This window comes from Peromyscus leucopus, chromosome 10 (assembly GCF_004664715.2).
Source record: "Peromyscus leucopus breed LL Stock chromosome 10, UCI_PerLeu_2.1, whole genome shotgun sequence".
In the NCBI taxonomy this organism is placed as follows: domain Eukaryota; kingdom Metazoa; phylum Chordata; class Mammalia; order Rodentia; family Cricetidae; genus Peromyscus; species Peromyscus leucopus.
In genome coordinates, this window is record NC_051071.1 from 53,769,561 (window position 1) to 53,796,516 (window position 26,956).

Genomic DNA, 26,956 nt, shown 5'->3' on the forward strand with positions numbered 1-26,956 from the left:
CCTCAGCCTCGGACACCTACTTCCTGGTCTTCCACCATGGATTCCAGCTCACCTACAAGTGGCTCAATGCACAGCATACCATAGGCAGCTTCTCGCGGCCCCAAGCCTGTTCTCCTTGTCTTTCTTCTCTATGCTTCTGACCCCATTCCATTATATGTTTGTTTATGATCTGTCTCCCCTGATAAAAATGTGTGGTCCAAGCCAGAGGGGCCATGTCTGTTAGGATCCATTCCCACTGCCTAGAACAGTGAACGATCTTCAGGCAGCACTCATTTGGCATATGTTGAAGAAATGAATGATCTGTCTAGGAAAAAAATAAAAAGAACCGCTGATCTGTTTTCTCAATGGTTGCATCTATGTTTCCTGTGGCCAAGGCAACCTGTAGTCACCATGCTACACAAAGACTCTCCACACTGCACATCAGGATCAGACAAGACACAATAAAGTAAAAAGTCACATAAACTATCAGCAACTATTTATGCCAAGACAGCGAACGCATCCTGTAACCTGCTAAACAGAAAACAACTTAGATTTCGAGGGCTATCTGTCTTAACCACTGCCTGCAGCTCTACCCAGAATGCACCACCCATAACATAAAGTACATCAGCGCAGCGGGGTCCCAGTAAACAAACACATACAGCCACTGCAGTGTACATTCCCTGTCATTTCAGATGTCAGGAAAGCACCCATCCACTAGGGAAAACCATTTTGCTTTGGGGGCATCACCTCTGCATCTGAGACAAGGCGGACCGCGTGGTGTACAAGCTAGTTTGCTGAACTCTGGTTCAGACCACGCTAAGGATGCCTTGGCGGGAGGCAAAGGGCTTGTGCGGCTTGTGCAAAGCTCTGGGCTTGGGCTTCCACGCTGGGGAAAAACAATGGCTTTTTCTCCACTTAGAGTAAAATACATCTGGCCCTTAAGTCTGTTAGCTATCCCATAACTAACCACACATGGAATCACAGTGTTTGTTGGGGAACAATAGGCCGAGGGAACTGTTTATCTGAGAATGTGAGCATCTGTAGCTCATTTGGCTAACACTGTCTCTCCATCCCAGAGTTTGATTATCTTCTCTCACAAGTTCTCTTAGCTATTTTTTCCCTCGGCCAAGTAGCTCCATCTTTTATCCTAGTGAAGAAATTCAACTCTGGTCCTCCTTCCTGTCTCAGAAATGAGAGGGAAATAGGGGCAAGGTGGTATGGCAGTTCAAGTCCTTACTGCACAAGCCTGATGACCTATGTCTGATGGCTGTGACCCACACAAAGATAGGAGAAATCAACTCCACAGAGGGCACGTGCATAACACACACACACACACACACACACACACACACACACACACACACACATTATAATGACAATAAAGCCTTTTTTAAAAAAGAAACAAGAACTATAACGAAATCTGGGAGACAGAGAGAGAGGAGGGGAGAGAGAGAGACAGAGGAGAGAAACAGAGACAGACAGACAACAGAGACAGAGGAGAAAGACAGAGACAGAGGAAAGGAGAGAGACAGAGACAGACAGAGAGATCGAGACATAGGAAGGGAGGGAGACAGAGACAGACAGAGAGAGAAAATGAGGGGCACAGCCTCCCAGGCTTTACACCAAGGGAGACTGTAGGATAATGTTTTATGATCAAGACTACATTGTATTGCTTTCATGACCTTTCCAACTCTTCCAAGCACACCCTCTTCTGTGGGCCCCAGAATAAGAGCTATTTTGACTACAGGTGCCACAGGAATTCAAGGTCATCCATCCCCATGGGCCATAAAATTAGCTGAACAGACCAGGCTGGGCAAAGGAAGAGCCAAAATATTTCATAACTTGAAGCAGATGATTCAAATTTTCACTGTGCAATAATGACAGTCTTGTTCCCCTTACATAACAGGAATATGTGAAAATACAGAGTTGGAAGCCACACTCCTTGCGATAATAATCACACACGGAACAGAGGAGGCACTAACATCAAATATGTGTACTTGACCTTGGATACACAGTAGAGAAAAAGATACCTCGCCCTGGGTTTTAAATATCCAGATGCTATGTGTTCCAGCAACCAGACAAGAAAGAATTAAACATTACTACCTCTCACCATCCTGCAGACTCTATTTACCCTACCCAGGTTGCAAAGAAATCTACTGGAAGAGAAATGAATTTTTTTTAAGTTCTTTGCAAGACCTCTCAAGTGTTCTGCTTTTTAAAGAATTTCCATGTAAATCAAATTCAAATAAACAGGCCAGAGGGAGCCTTCCAATCCCTACCATAAGTAACATCCAATCCCCAGATTCACTCAGAAAACCAAGGATTCCATTAAGCCTTGCTCAAATGCCAGGATGCCAGGGACAGTCTCCTGAGAAAGCAGATTTGGCCTCAAACGCTCGCTTCTCCGGCACATCGTCCAATTCATGCCAAAGGCAGCCATCCGCAAAGCCGCCCTGTCTTAGCAGGCTGCTCATCCACTCTGCTGAGCTTAGAACTATGCAAGTAAACGAAGGTTGAGGCTTCCCATCACAGAAAGCTGAGGGATAAACACCCTGGCTCCATCTCACTCTCTAATGGAGTTTCTGAGGGAAATGGAAATGCTGGCATGCGGCTTCAAGAAAAAAAAAAAAAAGACGAAGAAATCAGAAATGGAGAATAAAGCAGCTGAACAAGGGCTGCCTGTCGATTCTGCACACGTCCACATGCACTTGGCCTTCTCAGGGGGGCCTAGGGCCCCACAGGAGAACCGCCTCATGGCTCCCAAGAGCTGTGAGGCTGGAAGAGTTGGAGCTTCCTGCTCTCACAAGGTGCTACTGACGGAGTGGAGGGATTGCCTTAAACAACAGAAATCTGTTCTTCTTACCACTCTGGAGAGCAGAGGTCTGAGGTCAAGGGTCTGTAGCTGAAAGTTTTCCTATGCTCGCCTGGCACCAAGGTCCCACAACCACTTATAAAATTCCTATGTCCCACCTGGTCCTGTAACTCTTCAGACCCAAGTAAACACACAGAGGCTTATATTAATTAAAACTGCTCAGCCATTAGCTCAGGCTAACTACTGACTAGCTCTTACACTTAAACTCAGCCTATTTCTGTTAAACTATATGTCACCACCTTTTTCGTGGCTTTACCTGTGTGCCATTACATGCTGCTCTCTGGACGACGGGCTGGCATCTCCTGACTCAGCCTTTCTCTTCCCAGAATTCTCTTTGTCTGCTTATCCCACCTATACTTCCTGCCTGGCTACTGGCCAATCAGCGTTTTATTAAACCTGTATACAAAGGCATTATTCCACAGCAAGGGTCCATAGGGTTGGTTTCTCCTATGGCCTCCCTCTACAGCGTGTGGATGGTTGTTGAGGTCAAAGGTCTAGAGAGTTGGTTTCTCCTATGACCTCTCTCTGCACTGTATGGATGGTTGTTGTTCCCTTATGGGTTCACCTCATCTTCCCAATGTTATTATGCCTGCACCCAATCTCCTCTTCCTGCTAGATACCTCTCTGGCTGGAACGGAGCCCACCTCGATGGCCCTCAACTTCATCTGAATTGAACTCTCTTCAAAGATAGTGTTTCCAAGCAGACTTCCATTGTAAGGTAGGATCTGAACACATGAACTCTGATGGGGCACAACACAGCCTATGACATCGTCAGAGCCATTGCATGGCGAGGCTCTGCTTCCATCCGTACTAATCAGAGCCACCAGGGCCACACAGGCTCAATGAACCGATCACAACTGTCACTTGTTTGAAAATGCACCACTTTTATAACAAGAGGATATGACACACTGCAATGTCCCAACATGGCTCCGACTGTGACTAACAAAGGCAAATGTGGCTTTTATTGTCCTTAGGAAATGCTGCATTTCATACCCACTCCATCCATCACGAAGTCTCTGGGGGAGAGAGCAATACTCAAAGATGGCTGAGCACGAGTTCACAGTGTCAGACGATCCCACACAAGGGGTTTCCCTGACATCCATGTATGCATGCCCTTCCATGTTGCCTTCCTCTTATATCTCCTTTACTATGTTATTCTGGATTGCATGTTCCCAGTGTAACACCAGGGTCAACAAATGATACTATCAGAGACAAAATCAAGAGGATGCTCTGTGCTATGGTTTGAACAAGAAACGTCCACCAGAGGCTCCCATGTTTGAACACTTGATCCTCAGCTGGCGGCACTGTTTGGGAAGTTATGAAACCTTTAGTAGGCAGAGCCTTGCTGAAGGAAGTACGTCATGGGGGTGGGCCTTGAGGTTTTATACCCAAGTCTCTTTCTGGTCTCCCCCTGCATCCTGGTGGCTGGTACAATGTGTCAGGCCGGCCTAATACTCCTACCAACGTATCTTCCCCACTGAGGTGGTTTGCATGAGCGTGGCTCCTGTAGGCTCCTCTGTTTTAACACTTTGGTCCCCAGTGGATAGAACTGTTTGGGGAGGATTGAGAGGTGTGGCCTTGTTGGAAGTGGTGGAGGCTTTGAAGTTTCAACAGACTGGTGCCCTTCCCATTGTGCCATCTTCTCTGACTCCTGCTTTTGGTTTAAGATGCAAGCGCTCAGCTGTTCCTGCCACCATATTAACACCACAGACTCTAACCGTAAGGATCACAAGCCCAATTAAACATTTTCTTTTATAAGTTGCCTAGACCGTGGTATTTTATCGCGACAATAGAAAAGGAAATACTATGCTCACCATGACGGCCTGCACGCACTCTGGAATAATGAGCCAAAAAAAACCCTTTCTTCCTTAAAATGCTTTCGTCGGGGTGTTTTATCATAGCAACAGAGAAGTAACTAATACAGCCTACAAGATGGATTACTCTTATTTCAACAACCAGACAATCAAAATGATGACCAGATTTATTTTCAAAAAGCCTTTGATTTCCATGGAGGATTTCTAAAAGCTTTCTGTCTTCCAGCCTATGCTGTTCAGGAATTCCAGACATCTGTTGAGAACGTATCAGGTTCGAGGCAGTGTGGGAGATCCTAGAAACACAGCACTGAGGAGACAAAACCGTTGCCTTCCTCCACCCAATGTCCTAACCTTATAGTAAAAACACACATGTACATGAAAATAAATGTTTACATGTTAGGGTTAAAATAGAGAGGTTGAGAACACGGAGTAGAGCTTGTAGCTGGGTATGAACAGCCAGGCTGACCAGATAAAGGAAGGATGGAGCTGACTAATGTCTGACTGTAACTCAAGCTGCTCAGACCCCAGACACTAAAGGGCTAGATTCCTCCTTCTAAAGACCGCAGAGATGGGGGAGGGTCCCATCAGCATGCTCTGCTTAGGGCCAGAAGGGCCAGGATGCTCCAACACCCATCTCATAAATATTCATAAAACTTCTTTAAAAATCCACAATGCAGAAATGGTAATCAGCTCGCAGCCGTGGGCAGTCTACTCCAGCCCCTCTTTGGAGGGTTCCACTTAGCTGTACTAACTAAACAGCTGCCTTACTAGGTAAATTTCTACTTAAGCATCCACCTCTTGACTGAATGCATTCCTTTAAGAAGATAAGAAGCAAGGAGTCAAATGCATGAGGGCGTACACACACACACACACACACACACACACACACACACACACACACACACACACAATTCACCACATCCCTAGAACTGCAAACCGTGCCCCCTGGTAGTCTATAAGTGCATACATAATTTCTGGTCAGTGCTCTTGTATCTTTGGGCTATAGTCTAAAGACAAAACATATGAGCTAGCATTTCAAATGTTTTACTCTCCTTCACAGCCCTCTGGAGACCTCGGATGGGCATTCCCAGTCTCCTCCCCACACCCTTCCTGATACAGACAACATGATGACCACCCGTCGACTCACGAGTCCTCACTGTGAACCAGAGAACTCGACCGACCACCTCCAGCCACGAGACTTGTCATTCGTCAAATCCTCCCAGCCCTTATTCCTCCAGGGCCTCCCCAGTCTCCTCTAAACACTAATCCTGTCTCTCCTCCATGACCTCCGCATCCTCTACAGAGGATGAACACGGAGACTGAAGAAGGGCCAGCTCACCCCTGCAACCCTGGCACCCAGCCCAGTACCTGACGTACGCACAGACAGAGCGCCGTCACCACAGGAACTCCAAGCCCTGTGCGCAGCATTCAAGGCCCCTCAGTCTCCATTCCGGCCTTACCTTAGGTCACCCTCACGACCTCCACCCTTCCGACAGCACTCGTGGCTCACCTGTACTTAACTTGAGGCACGTTCCTGCCTCTAAACTATGCTTCCCATGGCTGCTCCCCTCGAAATATATCATCGCAATCTGTGTGCCCTTGGGGGTTCCTATCAGCTGTCGAGACCTGGCTCAGAAAGGAGGACCTCTTCCTCCTTTGCTGTTATCTGCAGGCTCGGGATGCCCTGTAGGAAGTCCATATACTGGCCTCGCTGGCTGAGGGTGGGGCTTTTTTCCCTCCACTTCAAATTTTCAGTGCTCTACACTCAGTAGATTTCAAGGGCCACTTGAAAGCTCCTTATTCAGTCTTTCCATAAATATTTGTTGAGCACCCCCAATAAGCACTAATTCTAGGTGGCAGGGATATATCAGCAAGCGAAAACAAAGAAGAATTCCTGCCTTTTAGAATATTTATTAATATCTTCTGAGGGAATATATAAAAACATATATATATTAATATGTAATATTAACTTTTTAAGGGAGGGAAAAGAGACTAGACTAAGGTGTAAGTATAGAATGTGGCGAGTTAGAAGGTGGTAAATTCCACAGGGAGAAAATGGTAAGAGCAATCAGGGCTGGGTTTCAGGAAGGTCTGCAGATTTCACGTCAGTCAGAGCAGGGTTCAACATGGACAAAGACCGAAGTAAGAGAGGAAGTGACCGTGCAGATGTGGAGAGAAGTGAATACAGGCAGGAGAAGCAGGCAGCGCAAAGGCCCTGAGGAGAAACACGACCAGGGAGCCCAAAGGCCAGTGTGGCTGGAGAAGTCAGCAAGGAGGAAGAGGGCAGCGGACGAGGTTAAAGGTCAAGAGCCAACAGCATCTGGAGCCTTCCAGGCAATTATCAGAACTTCATCTGTCACCCTGAGGACGGTGAAGCGCTCTCCTAAGTTTTAAACGAGATGGCATGTACACCCTGAGTGTTGACAGGGTCATTCTATTGAGAACAGATATAGAGGGAAGGATATCAAGTCAGAGCCATCAGCTAGGAGGTCACTGGTGTCAGCCAAGCCAGTCAGAATAAAGGACGAGGCCATGGTGCAGTGTGGAGGTACTGGGGACGTCAAGTCTGTTCAGTTTGCTGCCCAGCTAGAGCTTGGAAGCAAGCCTTTATTCTTCCTTTCTTTTTCTTTCCCCCTTTGCTTTTTAGGGAGATCGGTTTCATTTAACCCACGAGAACCTTGAGCTCCTGATCCTCCTGCTTCTGCTTCCATATCCTGAGTGCCGGGGTTCCAGGTGTGTGCCACCACAGCCAGCTCCCACATTTCTTTCTCTTCCCTAACCATGACTGGCCCCCAGCTTAGACTTCTCACTCAGGATGGCCGTGGGAGGCCAGACTTGGCTCCCCCCATTTTAAGTCTGCTCTCTGCAGACTACAAATCACAGCAGCAGTAGCATGGGCAGGCTGTTCCCACTGTGCCACCAACTGCTCAGCATGGCTCTCTCTCCTGCACAAACCTTTTCCAAGATCCCCAGCTGAGGCCCGCCTCCTGGCTTGCCCATCCTGCCCCCATTATCCCCGCCTCTACATCTGTCTGTTCTCCTCTCCATCACTCACCCGTTTCCTTAAGACCCTCCAGGCTCTTCGGAGCTCACTGCAGATGTGGTCCACCCTGGAGTCGTTCTGGGATGCTCTGCTCACGCTAATGTCCCTCCTTGCCCAGATCTCATGACCTTTGCCACCCACAGCATGAAGGTCACCCCTTCAACTGCTCCATGTCACACCGGTCCCACTATGTCACCCCACTGGGTACCATCCCGGTACTGAAGTCCTGCGAATCCTGCGGCACAGGAAGTGATTAAGGAATTAACGCCGATGGGAGAAGTAGGTCACTCGACAAGAGCATGGTGTTCTAATTTTAATGTTGGTCACATAAAAGTACCAACTCTGGTCCTCCCTGCAGTCTGAGAAGAGTGTGCCACACTAGAACTTCATTAGCAGAGGTAGGCAAGCTGTGCCCTTCCTTCCTTCCCTCTGTACCTCAGCTCACAGGGTCAATTTTCTGTACCTCAATTTCACAGGGTCATTCATACCCTGAATGTTTTAATTGCCAGATATGAGAGACAACAGAGAGTCTACTGAAGCCATTGAATATCTCCTTCAGGATCTCAAGGGGCAGTGGTGGTGTTTGTGATCTTTTATATCATAACCACGAGTAATTACATACACATAAATAAATATATATTGTATACATATGCATACACACACCCAAGTTTGGAGAACTCTGTCCTTCATCTCCCTAATGCATTACAATTCCTGCACTGCATTTTCTAAGTAGTTAGAACAAGGGCATCAAAACTCCCAACACAACTAAAGCGGGAAAATCAGGTATTAATACAGAAGTCTGAAGAAAGATGAACCAAAATATTGGATAGTCACATGAGGTATTTCTCAAACCATTTTAGGATTTTAAAAGTCTCTAAAGTTCTGTTGACATTAGAAAACTCAGATATCAATTTTTAAATGATATATCAAGTATTATTTATTAAAATGTGGATGTGTACAGGATAGCACATGGCTTCGTCTCCAGATTACCACTGCCTATAGTCTGAAAACATCACCTTTACATCTTTTATTAAACTTCAGTGTTCAAATCAAGATCAAAATCATACCAAAGAAAAACAAATGCAAAAAATATATATATATATTTCCAGAGAAGCCTTAAAAAGTTTAAGGAATCTGTACGGTGGTGGTGCACACCTTTGATCCCCACACTTGGGAGGCAGAAGTCAGCATATCTACAAGTTCAAGGCCAGCCTGGTCTACAGAGTGAGTTCCAGGACAGCCAAGGCTACACAGAGAAACCCAGTCTCAACCCATAACCCACCCCACCCCGCAAAGAGTTTAAGGAAGTCACCTCCTTTGACTTGTGATCTTTGTCTAGGAATTTTAATGGAGAGAAATACAAAATCCTGGTGCAGAAGTCACTTAGCACTGAAGTGGCTTTATCTGGGCATCATCAGTCAATACTTCGAGTCCCACCAGGCAGCAGGCCTTTCTCAGCAAACAGCTCTCTGCTCTGCCATCAGACTGACCTCCCAGAACCATCCCTGCCCTGCAGCCAGGAGAGCAGAGGAGACTCACGCAAACAGACCGCACAACGCTACCTCCTGCACACTTCAGCACCAGGGCCTTCTCTGTCCTTCGGTCATAATAACTAAATACCTGTTCCTTCCTGTTTCTCAGCTCCAGTGGGTAAGAGGGTGAGCGGCTGCCGGGCTCAGTGCTAAGGATCCATCCCAGGCCTCATGCGTGGCAGGAAGGCAGGCAAACTTGCTATTCCCAACTACATCCCTGGCCCTCAGTGCTCTACCTAACAAAGTTTCAAGACAACGTTTACTGACTTTGCCCCTACACACACACACACACACACACACACACACACACACACACACACACACACTCCACCTACTTCCTCTGCATTTGGAGAAAAGTACTGAAAATGTGAAAACTCTAGGGGAAATCGTCTCAATGTTTTTCAAAATACTCAAGATTTTATAACAAACATAGTACGAAGGAGGGAAGGAGGGAGGGAGGGAGGAAGGTAGCCATGGCTAGAAAATCCAAACAATATAGAAAATGAGAAAAGAGAAATATTCTAGAGAACCCGTGGGTGAAAAGTGCACATTGCCAGCACATATGTCTGAAAGGGGTTGGGGCACAACACATGAATTTACAAAACCTTTTTCACTACATGTGTGTATTTGTGTCAGAGATCTTTGCGACCCACCACGCAGACTGACTTCATTCACTACCGACACGCTACCGGGTAGCTTACACAAACACCCTGGCAGCAATCTAGCAAGGCTGTTTGTGAGACCTCTGGTGGCCCTGGGGTCCAGCAGCATCTGTTGGAGAAGCTGATTTAATCTCACACACCAGTCCCTTTTCCGCTTGTAAGAATCGCACTGCCCTGCTCTGTCTCCGGCTGCATCTCAGCACTGACAGATCGCTGCTAACAGGCAGCCGCCTTGAATCTGGCTCGGCACGGCTCCCTGAAGAGCCACTGGTTGGTTATTACGGCTCTCTGAAGGGTCCCAAGCAGCTCTGCTTTCGCATCAGTGGTTCCTACAGCCTAAACCGCAGGCATAAAGCGGGGTTTGGGGGGCGGGGGAGGAGGAGGGGATAGATTCCCATCTACTGTGTACAACACCACCAGCAGAAACTACGGCAAACGCAGTAGACAGACCACAGTCTCAAACTATCAGCCGTAAAGATCTTGGTCCCTGCCAATGTCAAATTCTAGAAGGCTCCCGTAGCAGTCAACACAAAGAAAGCGGAGGCTCCCACAGAAGGTGTGGAGTCCAGTAAGACTGTTGGGCAGCCAGGAATGGGCCCTCCTTGTCTATTTGGGAGTATCCGATTCCCCCTGACAACCAGACCACCTGGGGTACCTCCCAGCAGGTTGATGGAGCGCAGAGCTGGGCCACACACATGCGCCAGGAAACATGGGGAGACTTCTGAGCATGTTCTGCATTTTTATTTCCACTTCCGGGAGTCAGATGAGACATTTTCCACAGGTAAAAATGCTTGAGACCCTCGTCCACCGACACCCTCTCTACCTTCCACTAATTCCTCGAAAATAACAAGAGGCCACTTTTTCCAGGCTTAGCCTACATTCATGCTTAGCACTGTCTCTGGAAATTCCCAAGTGTCTTATTCATCTATTACACTGGTGGAGCCTTTATACCTCACTTATTATCATTTTCTAAAATGAGAGACGTATAGAGACACATAAAGTTTACTATATGCAAAAAAAAAGCTTGCTATATGCAAAAAAAAAGTTTGCTATATGCTACCCACTTTGCAAGGGTGCTTTTATTTATATGGGTATGCCAGGGAGCTTGGGAGGAAAAAAATCTGGTTTCAATTATTAATTATTGTGTGAGGGAGCAAGAATGGGGGGGGAACACTAGCATGAATCAGTTTTTTCCTTTCGCCATGCAGGATCTTGGGGATTGAACCCAGACAGACCATCGGGCTTGGCAGCAGGTGGCTCCACCCACTGAACCACTTCACCAGCTCTGGATTCGAATTTAAACGAGTAGATGTAAGATCTGAACAAAATCATCGGCTATCTCCAATGCCAAAGTTCTGTGGCCGTTTAAAAAGTGAGGTGATGCTCTCTCCTCATTTGTCGGTTGTAAAGAGCACACACTCGCACACCCTCCCCAACCCCAGAAGGGCTTGTATTCTGGCCGTCTCCCGCTAAAGGCTGCTTCACTCCTGGAACTCCACCGCACATCTTACCACATTCCTCTGGAATTTAACAGGACTGCACTTTAACATACAGATCTAACTCAGCATCCCTTATCTCTCCTAAGTCAATGCCTGCTCAAGATCAGTGGTCATTTTCCATCCAGTTCAGAGTCAGGAACTGAGAAGCAAAAAGCCATGGCTGCCATTTCGCCATTTTATTCTGAGACCAATTTTGGGAAAGTCCCTAATTATTGTCCGACTTTCCTGGTCACTCAGGCACTTTAACCAGGCACCAGAAACAGAAACACAGCAGTTAGCAAACTAGCCGTACAACCTTAAATATTCAAGAAAACTTAGCTTATAAAGTCAATATGGAATAATTTACTAAGACACTAAATTTTGTCCACAGATGGGCCTCGGTTACATGGCAGTTATAATAAAAAGTCATTTTCTTTCATTTTCAAAAAGGGCAAAGTGCACAGAACAATTTTCTAGTGTAAGCTAGCATGGTGCTGATGTTCATTTTTTAAATCAATGACTTGTCCAGATACTGTCCGTGTGAAAGCATTCAACAGGCTACTTTTGTTTATGAATGAAAATGGGAATCGATACTTCTTGGAGCACATAATTTGTAAATTTCCATTTTGAATAGTTATCGCGTAAGGATATAGATCTTACTGGAACAGTATAATCAGACTAAATGTTTTATTCATCTCAGATCAGTACGGGATTCAGAAAGTACTGTTTGTTCTTATATCAGTAATTACATTAAAATACATAAGCATGGACTACATGTCACTTACATATGCTTTCAGTCACAGCTTTAAAGGAAATCTGTATTTCGGATTACTTAACACGAAAACTATACAGATAAGTAAAATATAAAAATATATAATATTCCAAGCAAGTACTTTATCAACGTACTTACCAAATGTGGCCTCTTATAATGGAAGCAACCTCACTCTTAATCCTTTCATGGGCTCAGTGAATGGGAATAAATTGACCAGATTTTGTGTTTATGGTCAAATTACTATAGCCTGGAGGCTTCACAATGTAACTGTACTGTAACTTCCATGGATCAACCTTCCTGGACCCCTAACTTTGGCCCCTCCCTCAAAAAAAAAAAAAAAAAAACATTCAAAGTAAAGGTAAGGGGTTCCATTCACCGACTATAATTTTTTCAGTTCCGAAAGATGATTAAGGTACAGATCATGGAAAATGTGATGTTTTATTCAAAGAGAAAATGGGAATCAAATTGTTTATCATCTTTATGAAAAGCAAAGTATTGCTCAGATTTTAAGTAATATAGGACTAAGGCCACAGCTCAGTGGTAGAGCCTAAGCTCAGCATGTGGAGAGAGCTGGGTTCAATACCCAGTGTCAAAAATAAAGACAGTTAGACGGGGCGGCAGATACAGAGCTCTAAAGGATGCACCTAGATTGTCTGTGCATTGTCTTCCACCATCTCAGATTCTCATTATTAAGTCAAAGGAGAGTTCATAGACACTAGTATAAAAAAAATGTAAGAAAGAAACGCAGACATAAGGTCGCCAGGATAACAGAAGTTGCTTTTTTGTTTGTTTTGTTTTTTAATGGAAATGGATGGGCTGCAACAAAAGCCTAGTTCTCAAACCTTTTCCACAGAAAAGCTGCACTACAAAAAGCACTGGCCTAAGGATAAGAACGTGTCTCAAACAGGCGGGGTACAGAAAGAAGCTGTACATCTTCTTTGAGGAATTGATTTCTAAACCGTATCATGACAAGCAAAGGATAAAGGAGCTCTTTTAGCGAGTGGTGCTAGAATCTATATGCAAAAAATGAAATAAAGGTACTTTGGAACTACCAGCAATAATAAAGATTAACCTCAAATGGATCAAAGACTAAGATGTAAGGCCTAAAGGAATAAAAGTTCTTAAAAAAATAAAAGCAACAAAAATATCTCAACTTTTATTCAGAGATAATTAAGGCAAAGAGTTTCTTAACATCAAAGTCATGAAATTTATATGCTAGCACACGCTTGCAATCCCAGGTCTCTGGAGGCAGAGGCAGGACTATCCCAAGTCTGAGGCTAGCTTGGACTACAATTTATGCTAGCCTCTGCTACAAAGGGAGATTCAGAGACAAGAAGGGAGCAGGGGAAAGGGAGGGAACCTTTAAAAAAATAAATACATAAACTGAACTTCATTATAATCAAATATTTCTGACCATAAAGAATATCACCAGTACAAATATCATACATATATAGTTTCCTATACTGCTGTCATTTAGAATTAATTAAAAGTTATATTTTATTACTGGAGGACATTGTACTGGCTCGTTTTATAAGAACTCAACCCAAGCTAGAGCCATCAGAGAAGAGAGAGCCTCAACTGATAAATTACCTACAAAAGAAATTGCATCTTGTATTACTGTAGGTAAACATGAGGGCATTTTCTTAGTTAGTAACTTATGGGGAAGGACCCAGCTCTTTGTGGGTAGAGCCCTCCTTTGGCTGGTGGTCCTCTAACCATAACTAGGACAGATGTAGAAGAGAGACTCCATCAAGAAGGCTCATGAAGGCAGTCAGCAACTAGGTGGTGGAGGGAATGTGTGCAAATCTTATTTCCAAGCTATACACACACACACACACACACACACACACACACACACACACACACACACATATAGAAGGAAAGACCAACAACCCAATATAAAAGTGAGCAAAAGATTTGAAGAGCCATTACCCTAAAGAAGGAATGACTTCAGACATATAGCTAGACAGGACCTGCTATGAAAAAAAACCCTAAGAAAATCACACATCCAATTAAACACCATCAGGGCTGAAAAACAAGGTCAATGTGGCTGTCATACAAAATCAATTGTACTTCCATACACTACTACGCAAATCATCTGAAAATGAAATTGTTAAAAATTCTATTTGTAAAGGCGTGAAAAGAACAGCAACAAGAATCTCTTGGGAAGAAAAACATGAAAGTGCAAGAGCTGTACCCCGAAAATAACATACTGCTGCTCAAAGAAACCAGACCTAAAAACAGGGAGCTAGGCTCCAGGTCATGAGTTCACGAACCAACACTCTTCATATTGAGATCTCGTCAGTGTGATTGCTATCAAAAGGCTGGTTCAGCATTCAGAATGCAATGAATACTAAAGAAAAACCACAACAGCTACTTTCCTTACACAGCCCAGAGAGGGCACCACCCACAGTGGGCTGGGCTCTCATCCACCAATCAACCGTCAAGAAAATGCCCCCCCACAGACATGCCCACAGCCAATCTGACGGAGGCAGTTCCTCAGCTGAGGTTTTCTTTCCTGTGTCAAGGTGACAAAAACCAGCCAGTACAATTGTATCCATGTTAGGCTATATTATCAAAGGCCGCAAAATACATAAACCACACAAAAAGAAAACAAAATAAGAATATATAGCATAAAGAGCGAACCTAAAAGAAAATTCAGACTTTAGTGAAGTATATCAAGACTAACACATGTGCCAAACTGATATATAGACCTAAGTAAGAATAGGGGAAAAGGCGGCGACAGTTATATGCTAACTATATTTTCTGCTCAATTCTCTTATAGCCTAAACTTACCCCTGAAGAAGTCAACTAATTTCAAAATAAATAATGTTAATTATAAAAAAAAAAAAAAAAATAGCCGGGCGGTGGTGCGCATGCCTTTAATCCCAGCACTCGGGAGGCAGAGCCAGGCGGATCTCTGTGAGTTCGAGGCCAGCCTGGTCTATAGAGTGAGATCCAGGAAAGGCGCAAAGCTACACAGAGAAACCCTGTCTTGAAAAAACCAAAAATAAATAAATAAAATAAAATAAAAATAAAAAAATAGTGAAAATAAAGCCTAGTATTCATCAGGGTGGAGAGGGCAACTTCAACGCTCACTGCTGTGCCTGGATTCGCTGGGACTGAAGCCAGAGGAGGTTTTGGGGAGAGCAGCGGCCCTGCCCAGGCTATTAAACTCTGGGCAGCTTCCTGACAACCCCTCATTTGGCTGCCTCCCCAGCCATTGTATTTACAGTAAATAAGACACCACACTAGCATAAGGAATTATCTTCCTTATCAGCAATTTGCTCTAAGTATAGGCTCTGGGAAGCCTTCCTTTTAGATTCAAGAAGCAAGTAATTGAGTTAAATAGATTTTCCAATGTTCCCGAAAACTAAATCCCATTTCCCCTTTGTGAACAGCCCTCTCTGCGAGTGGAGTTCCATGCCTGCTTCCAGGCAGCCTGTTCCAACTCCAGCAATACTTCCACAAGGTCTCTCCGCTCCCTCCGCACTGGCCCGACCTCTACACCTTGACCCTGTGACAACAGACTACTCCACAGCTATCTCACATGGACACCTCACAGCCTGGAAGCCACTGCCGTCAGGGTGTTTTAGATGGGACAATCACCTGACCCCCCAGCTAATCTGTAGGGGGAAACCGGAGACGCTGCTTTAGGGCTAATTCAGGGGTGGAAACTGTGTGTGCAAGCATCCGGGCACATGTGGGTCTGCTTATGTGAATGTGTTAGAATGTGTGTGTGTCTATGTGTATCTGTGCATTTGTGTTGTGTATGTGTGAACATGTGATATATACATAGATGTGTGCATGTATGTGTATATATGTACATAAGTGTGTACAAAGATATGTGTATATATGTACATGTATATGTTATCTAGGAATACTTGTATGTGTATATGCATTTCTGTGTGTGTGTTCATATATACGCATGTATGGGTATATGTGTACATATTCATGTGTCCATCCTCCCCAACTTCTGCCCCTCCTCGAATCTCTCTGCTCCGATTTCTCTGGTCAACTTATTTCTCCTAAAGTTGCCTCCAGCAGCCCCAGCTTAGCAAACTCACAAACAGGAAGAAGCTCTTCTCAATACTTTTCAGTGACTGCACTGAGGCCTCCAACCCCTGACCACTGTGACCATGACTGGCCAGGCTTATGTCATATGCCCAGAGTGAGTCAGTGTGTCCTCTCCCCCAGAGGGGGAAAGTGAGGCCGGGGTAAATGCCCAGGGGAAATCTGGGAGACTTATTAAGGATGCAGGGTGATCAAGGCCAAGCCATGCTCTCAGACTGCTGGGTCCTCCTTCCTGGTGAGGACCTGTCTCGTGCTTACAGCTCATGCTGAGGACCCTGCCGCTGACAGATGCCTGCAGCGCGGTGGTCCCTGGACACGCACTCCTCAGAGTGAACTCTCCACATCATTTTATTCTCCTGACACACAGGCCTACTAGTACACATTTATCTAAATGCTATTATTGTTTGGGAGGCATTTCCTTTCTATATGAACATCTTAATGCCAAATGTACGAACTGCTGAAAATGAAGGGTTCAGTAGTTTTTGTTTGGGCAGAAAAGCAATGATTTTGTCAAACAAAGTGCGAACAGCCAGGAATCTCAAGAGAAACGAGCCACCCTTCCAAGTATGAACCTAGATAAGTTATAATGCTTTGAGTGAGGACACAGTTTCCTCTCTACTACAAAGCCAAGACTGTCGAGGCTGTTGCAGGTGGCCTCTGGTTGTAACTCTTTCCATAACTGTACTGAAGATCTTCTCTGTATGAGAGAGAAAAGGAAGATGAAAGAGAGGATGAATGGACCAAAGGACAGAAAAGAAAACAACAATCTACACTGAGAAAGCAATCAGGATACCTCACTGACATGAACCTGGGAATCTCTCAATTACCTGGGGACGACCATTTAGGATTGGCTCCAAAACACAGGAAGACCAAAACCACGGTCCCAACCACACCCACTTTCTCCAGACCCTGTCTTCAACACCAACCTGGCCGCACTGAAGTCCGCGTCGGAGTGAGCTTTTCACAGGAGCTTTCTCTTATGGATTTTCCATCCGGCCAAGGGTTCTACTCTAGGGCTGGGCAGGTCCGACCTCAGCATGCTTGGCTAGCGAGCACAGCAGATCCCCCACAGACGCGCCAACCTGGAGGGTAGAGGCAGAGAGCCATCACTAGGCGTGATATTCTCATTCATAGATATTATCCCTCTCTCCTTCTCACTCTCTCTCTCCAACATAACCCAAACAACACCTCCCAAAGGTTTAAAATCACTAAGGAACAGAACCCACTCTCGCAGGTATACCCTAAACACAAGCTGAGCCCACTGTGGAGGGGGCTGGAGCATTGAATCATGACTAAAAAGGGTCTCTGACCGGTGATGCCCTCTGTCTGTGGAAAGTTTTAAAGCCAGATGTTTTAATTAACCACGGAAAACACAAGCTACAACTGAAATTTCATGAACACGCTGATCTGCCCCATGGAAAACCACAGGAATGTTCTGGCAAGACCAAGTCTGAATTCTTGGGACACAGCAGCCTGGAGTCATTCCCCTTAGGAACTCAAACAGAAAATTAACTTGCTCAATATGTTTCAAAAAAGCAAAATGAAACCCAGATTTAATCTCAATCAAACACGAAAAACATTTCAGAACTTCAAAGGACACCACAAAGACACCAAAGCAAAAACCACAAAGCAAGCTTTGTGTAGTTCAGGAATTAGAATACATTTGCATCGCAATGTGAAGAGAGCCACAATTTTATGGGTCATCTAACAAAGAGACACTAACATCTTTTGTTTCCTAATAGGGGAAATGATGTACAAAACCAATCAATCCTCAATAAGTAAGCCGTAAGTATTATCAAACATATACTGTATCCATAAGTATTATCAAATATATATTGTATCCATAAGTATTATCAAATATATACTGTATCCACAAATATTATCTAATGTATACTGTATCCATAGGTATTATCAAATGTATAAGGTATCCATAAGAATTATCAAATATATGTCGTATCCATAAATATTATCAAACACATACTGAATCCCCATAGAAGCAATCCATAACTACTCTACTGCTACAGAGCCGTGCCTTGGCTCCAGTGATCAGACACTCAGACAGACGGTGTTAAAATAACTGACGCTGAATAATATTGGGGCTGACAACTTCAGCTCCCAATAAGCAAATGAGGCAGTCTTCTGACCGCAGTTCCTGAGCATCTAGAGCTAAGAGATTAAGAAGTCTTCGCTTGTTAGCGTGAAATATACTAGTAGCTATGACAACATCTATACATTCCAAATATCGAAAGTCTGTGCAAGGAGGAATTGGGCCAATGCTATTCTCAGAGATCAGTCTAGAATTCTTTTTCTGTAAGTCAAAACAGTATCCATCAACCCTCACAAATGTGCCAAAAATAGTATCGTATTAATCTCTGTCTTCACTTGAAACTTCAGCCCCAAACACCAAAGATAATAAATCATATAATCATGGAATAGTCCATGGATAGTCTAAAGACATCAAAACATGAATAATGGCATTCTAGAATATATTTATATTTCCTTTTTGATGTTTTCTAGTTTTTAGGCAATTAACATATGTGGTTCTCACAATTATAAAGTTTTTGAGGTTTTTTTTTAAGACTATGAGAATTTTGGGCTTCTATCTATATCGACTTTCTCTGTAGACTGCCTTTTATCTGAATAATAAGGGCTAAGGACGTATTTATTCATCTAAACTCAGTACAGACTGGTCATCCCTGATGTAAAAATTAAAAATATTCTAAAACCTAAAATGCTTTCAATGCTAACACGGCCCCATAAGTAGAAAATTCTGTGATACAAAACTGAATTTCATGTGGAAAAAACTTCAAAATATTGCATAAATTTCCATTCAGGGTGCATGCATATAGTGCCAGGAAACAGAGATTAAATTTTCGTTCATACTTGGACCTTACCCTCAAGATATCTCATTATATAAATATCTCAAAATCAGAAAAAAAAAAAAAAGATATCTGAAACACTGCTGGTCCCACGCAGTTCACAGAAGGGGCATCACTGTATAGCACTTCACTTAGAAATTCAAAACCCCAGTGTCCAGTAACATTTCAGGCTGATAAACAAAACTTTCCTAGAAATGTACTTTCTTGCTCTTTTCCACAAAGTTTCCACAGATAGAAAATCCTATCCAAATTTTGCTCTCAATAGTCAGCCGCACGTCCAGAATTCTAGACTGATCTCTGAGAATAGCATTGGCCCAATTCCTCCTTGCACAGGCTTTCAATATTTGGAATGTATAGATGTTGTCATAGCTACTAGTATAATTAGCACTAACACGTGAAGGCTTCTTAATCTCTTAGCTCTTGCTGCTCAAGAACTGCGGTCAGAAGACTGCCTCATTTGCTTATTGGAAGAGTTAACAGTTTCACAGTACCAAGGGCTTTAGCTACCCTAGATGCTCTAAGTATCCCAAGAAACAAAGAGTACAGTGGTAGAATCTTAATCCTGGGGCCTCAGTGACTTCACTCCTGAGAGCCCACATCCAGAGAGGTCAAATGTTTTCCTCTGCCACACTGCAAAGAAGTGGGCATCTAAATCCAGCTCATTCTGGATGCCTCCAACTCTGACCCTGTACATAGCTCCTTCTACCCCTGAGATACCTCAGCATGCACTCTCAGAAGTGACACTTGTATGAGTCACACACACACACACACACACACACACACACACACACACACACACCTGCTCAATCTATATCAGCAAAATCAGAATAGATAGGAATTTGTTCCACTGAAAGCGAAATTCAGGCAGGAAGAAAAAGAGAGGACTCAACTCCGGGCTTTAAAAGTCACAGCTCTGCTCACAATGCGCTCACAGAAGGGACAATGGCCGTACTGTGCCGTGGTGGCAGGTGTCCTCAACAGAAACTGCCTGTCAAGCTGAGAGCTTCTGGTCCCAGCACTGGCCTTGTTGAGAGCAGTGTACTGCCCCCCAGTTCAAAGCAAGACAAGAGCCTTTCAACAAGATAAAACTATGCTGCACCATGCCACTCGCAAGACACAGGAAAGACACATGCTCACCTCTTTTGGGAATAAGTGATTCACGGTATCAAATCCTGGGGGGGGGGTACCTCTAAAATAATCTACATTTTAAGGGAAAGCCGTTAGCAGTTTGGAAACTGGAGGAAGCAAGTCGTTAAAAACGAAAATAAACAAAGCGATCTCTGCAGCCTCAGAGAATGAGTAGATTTTCCTTTCCTTCAGATTATTTCTTGAAACAGAATCACCTCGGCGTCGGCTAGCTGTCCACCTACAAGGTCCATGACACATGCATCGGATGCCTAGGATTTTCACAAAGTGTGACCGGCTTGAAGAGCAAGGGGCAGGCAGATGGCGATAACCAACTCAGAAACTCGCCCTGAAAGGCCTATAATAGGCCTTCCCAGCATCCTTTCCCTGCTGCATCCCAGGATAACAAAGGCCTCAACTGTGAATCAGCCACACCAGGGATGATGTGGCCCAGCTTTGTCACAGCCCAGCACAACACAATGGTTCTGCCTTGACTGAAAAGCCAGGCACTGGATGAAAGAGGGAGGGAGAAAAAAAAGCTTTCTTTCTACCCCAAACTGCTCTTAACATCTCCACCTCCCATTTCCTTGGCTGTACCTAAAGAGAATACAGCGGGGACCATCAGCTGTCTCCTCAAATGCCTTAGTTCTAATACTACAGCCCAGTGTCCACACAGCCAAAGGATGGATGTTTTCCAATAGCACCAGATCCGGGTGACAAGTCATGTTCTAATAATGTTCTACGGTCATTTGTCAGAGAATGACACTGTTTAAATTTAGCAGTCTAGTCAGAACTCCGACCTACCAACCACAAACTGGACAGAATCTTGGTGAAGTTACCAAATTATCTTTCTCAGTAGATGACTAAATAAAATATGAGAAGGACGTGAGATAAGGCGCCTTGAAGGCTTGGTGACTTGGTTGTGTGTTGTTTGGTTTGGGGCTATAGCTAAAAGGTTTCCACAAAATGAGCACCCAGGAAGAGCTACCCTTGGAGAATCGGAATGTTTGGCCAGTATTTTCCTCTTCCTCGTCTGCTGTTCCATGGAAGATGTCTGCTTCGTGGGCCAGATTCCAGAAATGTCAGCAGAGCCAATTTATCACTGCTTAAATTTCTATCTCAAAATGACCGGGCCGGGCATGCAAGCCAAGAAAGAATGGACGGAGAACAGTCCTCTCAGAGAGTTTGAATTTAGAACTCAGAATGCGGGCTTTGGGTGATGGCTCACTGGATGAGCAAGTTTGATGACCTGAATTCAAATCCCCAGAATCCGTGTAAAGGCTGCGTGTGGTCACGTTCATCTATAATCACAGTGCTGTGAGGGACATAGAAGGGATAAATGCCACCAGCCTAGCTCCAAGTTCAGCTAGAGAATGATAAAGCAGGATACCCAATCTCTTTCTTTCTCTGGCCTCTGCATACATAAAGGGGCATGTGTACACACAACACACACACACACACTAAATAAACAGAATAATTTAGGTTATTGTATTTACATTTTCAATGTATAAGACAGAATATAAGTTGTTTGTAAGGAAGACTAGTTTAAATCTCCACCACCACCATGATGAAGCATTATCACAGGTTCCTACCACAGATAACCCCAGGGGACTATTGTGAACGATCCACACTGGCACCCAGCAGAATGTGTGGTCGGTGATGAAGACATGCTATTTGGAAGATGCTTCATGCAGGAACTCTGTGTCCTAGTTTAAAGTAAAGAGGGTCTCTTTAAAGAGAAAGCAGGGGGAAATTGCTGTTAACTAATGTTCAGAGACTGTTTGGACAGGAGTGCGGAAATCAATAGATCTGGAGCTTGGAATTCTAGCTCTGCTACTTATGACCAAGACCTTCTGAGAGAACTAACTTGGCCTCCTTAGTCCTCGGGTGCATCGTTCCTCAAACCAGGAAGATGCTATCAGCCAGGCTCTTGAAGGCACCAATTATTGGAACCAATCAGGAAGGTGTTGTAAAAACTGTAAAGCGCCATGCCAACAAATAGTGGAAGCTAGAATGCTGCCCGAGACGGTGCTGTGGAGACAACCGCAAGTATAGGACATATACGCAGCTCCTTCTGAGGAGAACACAACCTTCCAGGAAAGATGAGTCTGCTCGCGCAATACTGGCACAGCTGATCTGGGGTCACCAACCGCTCTCTGATTAAACTTGGGGCCCACACCAGAGACAAGGAACCGTGCCTGGTACTGTAAAGCTAGTCCAGAACTCATGGCTAGGAAAGCCATAGGCTCTGGTGGGTAACTTACTACTAGTTAACTACATAGACATAGTATCTAAATATTTCTCTTTACAGTCTCTATAGACAGATGCTATTCTCACCATCTCCCTGCAAGTGACTGCAGGCTCTGACGGCTCAAGGTGCTGAGAACACGTGACAGTTGTTGAATGCTTGGCTATATGCAGGACATTTGTACCACTCCCTTTGAGGAAGGCTCGGCGAACACAGCAGAAGGAGCCAGGAGAAAGGAGAAAGATGCAAAAAAAAAAAAAAAAGATGCAAAAAGATGCAAAACCCACAGCAACTGTAGTTCCCTGCACTGAGCCAGCACAAGGCTGGCCCGGTTAACAGTCACAGATGGGAGAAAGGGGTCACGGAACTCTACTCCTTACTGCTGAACTATTGGCTACCGGTAAATTCTGGGAGAGAGGAATTACTGCGTTCAGTTGTGTGCCTAACGGGGAGCCTACCTACGGCGTTCCAATGAATACTCTCAAGTCCATGGTCACACCGATGGCCCTGGTGAAACTCAGAGGGTCACAAAGGAAAACAAAAGGACATGAGTGTGGGAAAGGGACTTACAGGGAAAAGGACCTGACATGGGTAAGTGGGAAACAGACAGTGGGGTGAAAGCAATCAGAATGCACTACATGCATGTGTGAAATCAAAAAAATAATTCATTAAAAAGGGAGGGAGGCAATGATCTGTGAGGAGACCCAGAAGCCAGGGTGGCTGCAGGCAATATCGAATCAGCTACCAGACAAACATCGGATCTTGTCAGATGGACAAGTCCCTAACAACAGCCACCAGTGAAAGGGTGATCGATGTGGTCATTAAGTTGGGGTTGTTTAATCATTGGAAGTGTATTAATTTAGCAACCACTCTGCACCAAGTACCACCGGCGATGCTGGAGGCTTGACACCGCACATAGTTTCCATCTAACACAGCCAACTTTGCAGTCATTCCTCATCCGTGTGACCTGTAAAATACACATCCTAAACATGCAGATGTACCAGGCTTTCTTTTGGCTACCCACCAACTCCCAAATCATGACACAGACGACTTGTTAGTTATAATGCTCAGCCTTATCTCACACTTGTCCCATCAGCGCTCATAACTTAACCTGTTTCTCTTCGTCTGTTTTGCCTTGGGGCGTTTTACCTTTCTTTCTGCATGCCCTACTCTGTGTCTGGCTGACCCTAGGCATCTCCTTCTCTTCCCCCCTCATTCTCTTTTTTCCTCTCATTCTCGAGCCTAGATTCCTTCTCCTACTTATTCTCTGCCCGCCAGCCCCACCTGTCCCTCTACTGCCTGGCTATTGGCCGTTCAGCTTTTCATTAGACCAATCAGGTGCCTTAGGCAGGCAAAGCAACACATCTTTTCATCATCAAACACGAGCAGCATAAACAAATGTAACACGTCTTTGCCTAGTTAAAGTCACATTCCACAACACATAGACCCACTCATGTTGCTCTGGTTATAATGTTTTTTTTTTTTGTTGTTGTTGTTGTTTTTAATTAAGCAAAATCCCCAAACGAAAGCGTTAATAGGAATGTTCCACTTGGTCTGAATGCAGTAAATACTTTATTCCCTGTTTTAATCTTCAGGGCACGTTTTACAGCATACCAAATAGCTGCCACTATATGAGAAGGACATTAGAGAGAATACTGTGTGTGTGTGTGTGTGTGTGTGTGTGTGTGTGTGTGTGTGTGTGTGTGTTTTGGCTTGGAGTACAACACTCCTCCACATTCCCTCCTTCACCCCCAAGGAAAAAGAAAGCATGCTGGAATCCATCCAATAATAACCCTGGTTTTAACAAGGAGCATATCAGTTATTTTAGAAGCATTTCCTGCAGACATTTTTTTAAAGAGTAAAAATATATATACATATTGAATTATTTATTTTAGAAACTAAACTCAAGTTCAATTTTTAACATGCCAAATGGCTGTCTTAGCAAAGTTTCTATTTTAAAAAAATCTGTTTTACTTAATTTAAAAAAATGGGGGGAGGGGGCTGAGAACTAGGCTGCCCAAGACATAAGTCATCCCTGTTGTCCAAAAATTCAATATGAGTTGGAAAGGGAAAAGCTGGTGAAGGAGAAATAGAAAGCTATGGAATGCCCACAGGTTAATATTTCAGACTAATAATCTTCAAACCCACACACTTGAGACATACTGACAGCCAGTGTTGAACAGGACAGCAAAGAGAACAGACATCCAACTAAATGTAGGACAGGGAGGCAGCCAGCGTAAGATCACTTGCCTAGCACTTCTGATGCTCTGGATCTGACTGACCCCCAACACTAAAAGAAAGAGAGAGAGAGAGAGAGAGAGAGAGAGAGAGAGAGAGAGAGAGAGAGAGAGAGAGAGAGAGAAAGAAAGAAAGAAAGAAAGAAAGAAAGAAAGAAAGAAAGAAAGAAAGAAAGAAAGAAAGAAAGAAAGAAAGAAAGAAAGAAAGAAAGAAAGAGGAGAAAAAAAGTGTCTAAGATGGTATTCAAGTCCAGAGCCAGGATCCCCAAATCCAGCCTGGCACAGCAGGTCAAGGACAGAGTATAGGAATCTGCACTTCCACGCTTACCACAAATAATCAAGTAATGTTGATACAATCCTGGGAGCCTCTGAGTCGCTCACTGCATTTACTTGTTGAGGGAGAAAGGTGTTGAAAGGTTCGTACTGGAGTAACAGGAGCCATCTGGCTGGTGGGTCCCATTCATCGTTACTCCCAGCCTGTCCTAGGAACCATTACAAACAAGCAGATTCGAGGCCTGGGGTGGTGAGATGGATTGACTGTTACACAGCTTTTAAATCGAGGGTCTGGGGTTTCCAGCCGTCTTACCAGCCACCATGTTTTCTTGGTGCTCTGATTGGATAAACTCCGAGCAGGCTAATGATGCCATATGACTACTCATCTTACAGATTTACAACAAGTACTAGTTTAAGATGGTAAAAAAAAAAAAAAAAAAAAATGAAAATTCTACATTAAATCAGATCCTACCTGTTCTGGTGGGAACTCTACCTCAGCCCCTGGCACCCTGGCATCATATACCCAAAGAGTCTGGAATGTTCTGGTGGATGTTCCTCTCAACTCCCCTCCCCCATCTCTTTCCCCAAACCTGCCCCCTCAAAGCCCGCCAAACACAGCTCCTCCCCCAGAGAGGCTCAAGACCACTCCCACAGGGTATTTAAGCTGCACAACACATGGTCTTCCAGTCTCTCTTTACCTTCTCCTCTCTGGGGGCTGGAGAATCACCCTGGAACACTTTACCCATTAAACTGGGGCTTTTTCTAATTTGATCTGATTTGGCTTGATTTGGATTGTTGCATCAGCGGAGAGGCTTACCGGGGTGCAAAAACCTTTCACTACCTTTATAATAAAAGGAGTCTAACTTAGAGCGTGCTAATGTATTTAGTCAGGTCTGCAATCCTTATTATCTTTCAACTAAAGGGCAGAGATGTGGCTCAGTGGCAGAGGGCCCACCTACCGCCCCAAGAGACTGGGTCGTGGAGGCGAAGAAAGACTAGCATGCCAATGAATCATTGCTCGAAGCCTAGCCCAAACATAACCCCCTCACAAAGCCCTCCCTGCTAGCCTGGTATAAACACTTATCGGGGGCTTTGCGATTTCAGTATCCTCCTACAAAGAGCACAAGCTGGTGTTTATTCCCAAGATTCAACTGGCTTACCTTATCCAGGTCGAAAGCGCCTCACCTCCTTACCCTGTGCGCAAGCTGCCTGTCTTCTGGTTCTCCGCGACCTCTCCACCTATTCTTTTATGGGTTCCTTTCCATCTGACCTCTGGATATGAAAATGTTCAAGCAGCTTCATCCTACCCTGCGATGTTTAGTACTGAGTGTCACGCGGAAAGGATCTAGAATCATCGAGAAGGCAAGCCTCTGGGCATACCTATGAGGATTTCTTTAGCTTAGGTTAGCCCCTCACCACACCCGTGGGGGATTATCTAAGTTAGGTTGACAGAAGTGGGGAGACCCACCTTGACTGTGGCCAGCATCATTCCAGGGGCTATGGTGATGATTAGGGTTAACTTTCAACCTGATAGACGGCAATGGAATCATTTGGGGGAGAGGCCTCTGCAGGTGCTTGTAGAGAATTATATTGAATGTAATAACTGAGGTGTGAAGGCACACTCACTGTAAGTAGCTACTCCGTGGTTGGGACCTGGACTGAAGAAATGGAGAAGAGAGCAGAGGAGCAACGTTCATTCGTCATTCTCTGCTTCCTGATGGATGTGATCATGAACAATTCCATCAGGCTCCTCAGCTTTGACCTCTCTGTCGTAGAATATTATTTTAAGATGTGCTACATTTGTTTATGCTCTGGAACATTTGCTTTAATGATATAAAGATGTTTTACTTTTGTTTATGTTGCATTTGTTTAACTCTGTGAAGCTGTGTTACTGTGCCTGTCTAAAACACCTGATGGTCTAATAAAGAACTGAACGGACAATAGCGAGGCAAGAGAAAGGATAGGCGG

At 44.5% G+C, this 26,956-nt stretch overlaps 1 protein-coding gene across 9 annotated transcripts in view; it reads right to left on the reverse strand.

Moving 5' to 3' along the window:
- Window positions 1–26,956, reverse strand: part of Apbb2 (amyloid beta precursor protein binding family B member 2) — a 350,172-nt gene that overhangs the window by 249,463 nt on the left and 73,753 nt on the right. For all 9 annotated transcript variants that reach the window (XM_037209064.1, XM_037209063.1, XM_028882253.2 and 6 more), the window contains exon 2: window positions 17,153–17,308. The gene's annotated coding sequence lies outside the window, so the exon portion shown is untranslated. The remainder of the gene's footprint in view (window positions 1–17,152; window positions 17,309–26,956) is intronic.